The sequence below is a fragment of the Aotus nancymaae genome, unplaced genomic scaffold (genome assembly GCF_030222135.1).
Source record: "Aotus nancymaae isolate 86718 unplaced genomic scaffold, 86718_ANA_hifiasm-v0.15.2.pri h1tg000004l, whole genome shotgun sequence".
NCBI lineage: Eukaryota > Metazoa > Chordata > Mammalia > Primates > Aotidae > Aotus > Aotus nancymaae.
In genome coordinates, this window is record NW_026988415.1 from 22443888 (window position 1) to 22449326 (window position 5439).

Below are 5439 nucleotides of genomic sequence, written 5' to 3' on the forward strand. Positions count from 1 at the left end.
ACTTTTTTGTGTTTTTGGGTGTATCTTTTTGATGCCAAATCACATGGCTTAACTTTTTAAAAGCTAGTCTATGTGTATGTTTATATTTTGTAACTGTCTAGTTATTTTGAAATATTTTCTAATTCTGAGACCCTGATCTATAGAACTACAATTAATTATGTAACCTGTGACTGAAATAATCAAAAAAAAGTGTCAACACTTCAGGAAGCTCATAAAGACAGCTCACTTAAAGTACATAAGGAAGTGCAAATATTTATGTATATATTACCTATCACTGATGCCTGAAAGGCCTCAGTTTCTTATAGCTATGCATAAAATGTTAATTCTCTTTATCACTAACTACCTATTCACATATTTCTCTCCAAGCATACTTCGGATCCAAACGTTTATGTTCCTCTCCTTTACTCTTTGGAATGAGTTAATTTCTATTTTCTTGTAAAAAGGGTTGACATAATTTACTTATCAAGGATACCTACTGGAATAAATTGAGGTGACTACTCTGGAAAAAAATTCGTACATTAAATATACTCTAGCATTAATGATAAACAAAATTGAATGTTCCAGAGGTTGATTTTTATCCGCTTGTACTCAGTGTTGAACAGTTTGCCAAAATTTTTTCATTAGCTGATAATTCAGAGTGATTTTAGAAAGCAATTCACAAAGCTCTCCTGACAGCTTCCTAATTTCTGCAAATATTATTAGGTAACCCAGCTACATTAAACATGTCACTATGTGAGCTGCTCAGGGATGCAGTTCAGTGAGAATGACATGTACTAATATGAAAGAGAGGCTGCATAAGCCACAGGTTTTTGCTTTAAGAGATATTACTGTGAGATCTGCTGAAAGGGTTGCCTGAAAGTATTTCACACTACTAGTCTGCTGCAAACCCAGAGACACTTAGCATTGGAAATTGGCATCAATGTAAGTGCAAACTGTTTGTAGGAGGTTGCCATAAAATGGTCAAGCTGATCCTTAGGAAGGAGGGTTCTTTCACTGTTACATGTTTACTTTGCACAGGTATTGGTCTTTGCTCCATATGCCCTTTGCCTACTTACTTTCTTATTAAGCTCTCTGTGACTTCGAGTACAGAATTAAGCATTTAACTTCTCCATGCTCACAGTGACTCTTTTGTTGTTTTCTTTATTATAGCATTTACCAGATTGTGATGCAATCAACTTTGTGAGTGTTTAGCTTTCCAGACCCTCCACTTGAAAAATGAGCTCCATCATCCCAACATCAAGCGTAATAGGCTGCACATACATGGAACTTGGGTGTTCAGTACAATGACTAATACATCAATTCTTTTTCATAAATTATTGTATCAGATTAGTTGACCAAAACATTAGGAAAGATGATAAAGATTAAGTTGATGAATGAAGAGTATCCTGAAACAGGCCCCATGGTAATGATCCTTGTGATTCATAGCATGAAATAATGTGGGTAGAGCAGAAAAAAATTAAATTAAGTTTTGCCCAGGAATGATACTGGACCCAGAGAACCAAGATGAAATGGAATAAATATTATTTTGGAATCATAAATACCTGGATTTAATCCCAATTCTATTATTTGTTTATAATAACCCATGGATATGCTGTTTAACTTCTCTAGACCTGTCCTTACATTATTAATTGTTCTGTCCCCAACATCTAGCATACTGCCTGATGCATAAAGCATACAATTTATATTAATTACTTTCCCCTCTAGATTCCCACCAATTCTGATAGGAGGCATATGCATTTATTTTTTTTACTTGGTTATTATAAAAACAGTTTATGTTGGACACATAAAGTAAAATATTAAATAAACACCACATTTCCACCAGCCGAAGATCACTACTGTCAGCAGCTTAGTGTATGTTGTTCATGATTTTTTTGTACACATACATACCCATCTATGCAGTTGCTACTAAAATGGGAATATTTTGTACAGGTTGTTTTGCAACCTACTTTTCTTCAGTAAATGACTCCATCTTTCCATCACAATATTTATCTTATCTAACAGTCAGGGTGTTTTAAATGTGTACGGGCTGGGCTTGGCATGGTGACTCAGGCCTGTAATCCAAGCACTTTGGGAGACTGAGGCGGGTGGATCACTTGTGGTCAAGAGTTCAAGATCAGCCTGGCCAACATGGTGAAACCCCATCTCTACTAAAAATACAAAAAATCAGCCGAACGTGGTGGTGCACGCTTGTAATCTCAGCTACTCAGAAGGCTGATGCAGGAGAATCGCTTGAACATGGGAGGCAGATGTTGCAGTGAGACGAGATCATGGCATTGCACTCCAGCCTGGGCAACAAGAGTGAAATTCCATCTGAAAAAAAAAATATGGCTGAAACTATAAAAGGATGATTTGATACACTACCTAGAAAATTGTTGCCATCACCAGAAATCATTAGAGTTGACACATCAGATATTTAACCAAATATAAGAGTGTATACTTACACCCTGAGTTATTTTAAATATTTATTGTGTGATCAGTACTCTCAGTCTAGCTATTTGCATAATTCAGTGATTTTCAGACCTTAAAACACATTAGAATCACTTGCACATATGTTGAAAGTAAGAGATGCTTCAACTCATACCTACTGTAACAATTTTCTTGTAAAAATACCATTTGATTTCAGTGTTTTCAAATTAATCCATTCAAAACCAAAACAAGACAGCAACAAAAATGTCATCTGCCTTAGAGGTTTATGGTGTAGCAGAAGAGAAAGATAGTTACTTCGATAATCACAACAAAAAGGTGTAAGTATAGTTTTAAGGATATATACTAAAAACAGTGAGAATATGGAGAAAATAGAAATGAATTCTGCCTAAGGTTATGGAGGGCTCCCAAAAAAGGTAGTAGGTTAATCTGGGTCTGGAAAGTGAAATCAGAATGAAGAAGAAGAGTCAATATTGACTTCAAAGGACCTTGTGAGTGTGTGAATTGTATAGGCGCATACATACGTACAGGGCTGTTGCAATTTGGCCTTGTGGACTTTGACGTGCCTGTGGGATTTCCTGATGGCAATGTCTGGTTGGCAGTTAGACATGGATTTGGCCCTCATAAAAGAGGTTAGGGCTGGAAACACAAGTGTGAAGTCTATAGAAATAGTATTTGGGAGAGGCAAGAAAGGTTGTAGTGCGTAGTGTCTCAGAATCTAAGTCTTCTGGCTCTCATTTCAAAATTCATATGTCTTTAAATAGGTCTACACATATATGTATGTATGTATAGAGTGCACATATATATGTGTAGATATATATAGAGCTACACATAATAATGTGTACGTACAGGGCTGTTACCATTTGCCCTTGTGGACTTTGAAGTGCCTGTGGGATTTTCTGATGGAATCCCCGGTTGGCAGTTAGAAATATGGATTTGGCACTCATAAGAGAGGTTATATATGTATATGTTTATGCATTATTATATGTCTGGGGCATAGTAGGTAATTAATGACTTGTAGATTGATAGCCAAATAAATGTTTGTTGAGTTTATATTAAATAGTACTTATTGCCCCCAAGAAGCAATATTTCATATTTTTGTATAATTATCAACTATTTAATTTCCCTAATGCAATCACATTAACCAAAAGATGATAAGGGAAATCTGCCAAATGTTGCTGTGTTTTAAATGAACAAAGAAATCTATGTTTTGGTTAGATGTATTTTTTCATTTTTATAGAATATAGGTCATTCTACAGTTGGGCAAGAAGAAAGCTAAATATTGGTGATAACTTCCTTACAAATGACTTTTTTGTTTTTCCATTTTGGAGGTACAGTTCACTGAAGCAAACACATTGATGATGTCAATGAGAGTAATGGTGTTATTTTCACCCTTTCTAATGCCATTATTGTGCCATTCTCTGTTTCAACCTAAGGCATTAATGTTTCATGTTGATTAAATTTTAACATCTAAATTGCCCTTTTATGTTACACACAAATGATAAACTTGAATGTTGTAGTCAGAGAGCAGCAACTTCAGTTTTCTCTAGGCTCTTAGTAAATTTATCAAGTAACATTCCCCAGCACCTCAGAAATGGCTTATTTCTGTTTTTCTTGACTCACCCAGGAAATACTGAGTTGAGTGTGATTTTTGTTTTTGAATCATCTTATATGACTAAAACTAGACCTCATTTTACAAATAGTTGCATTCCTTGACATTTGTACATGAAGCACATTTTTGAAAATGGAATCATATATTTTCCCATTGACTTACATAATTTTAGAAGTGCCACCTTTATTACAGATTGATTTCCAATTGCCAATGAGTTGTAACATGTTACCACTGCCTCCACTTCTGAGACATGTGCTTTAGTCTTCAAGTAAAAGATAAGTGATATAATAGAATCTCTCATTTCAAAGAATACTAAAGAATGCTTTCAGAATATGATAAATTAAACTCTAATTCATTTGTGTAGAAAATGAAACTTCTTAAAATAGGGCATCATGCAACTTGACTTGCTCTGTATATATTTATCACAAGCCAGAGCAAATCCTAAATGTCATGCTTAACAAATTCAATTTTTTCTTTTTCTCAGGTTATTCTTTATGAAGATTCCCATAAGAAAAGGCTTTTGGCTTATGGGTATTTCCTGGGAATGATAATAATTATTTGTTTTTCCTCACTATTTTAATCTTTGAAACTTTGGATATTTATGTTAGTTTTAAAAAGGATGTTTAAGCATCATCATGCTAGATGGAAGTATGGCCCCAGAAATAACAAGGATGCAAAGTTTACCTTAACCCCTATATGCCTGAGGTTGCAATTTTTTTTTAAATTTTTGCAATCAGATCTTGGTAATGACCTTAAGCGGTAGGATGTAAATAACGCCCACATGCTTAGTGTTCCAATAATGGAACACTAGGCACATATAAGTTTAATTGCTTTCTTAATGACCAGGGGCTTTATTATATTTTTTAATTTTTAAATCTGACAAAATACATATACATAAAATTTTCAACCACCATTTTATTTTCTGTCTGTATGGCTTTGACTACTGTAGGTATTTCGTATCAATTGAATAATACAGTATCTGTCTTTTCATGTGGCTTTGATGACTAGATTAATTCACTTAACATAATGCCCTCAAAGTTCATTCCTATTATATCCTGTGCCAAAATTTCCTTCCTTTCTAAGGCTGAACAAGATTCCATTGCATGTATACACCACATTTTGTTCCTCCATTAATCTGTAGATAGACGCTTAGGGTGCTTCTATCTCTTAGCTACTGTAAATAATGCTGCTATGAACATGAATATGCAAATATCTCTTTCATTCTTTGATTTCACTTATTTTGAATGTATATACAGAAATGAAATTGCTGGAATATATGACAATTTTATTTTTAATGTTTGAAGAACTGCCATAGTCTTTTACATGGTGGCTGTACCATTTTACATTCCTATCAAAATTGAACAAGAGTTCCAATTTTTCCACATCCTCATCAGCACTTGTTA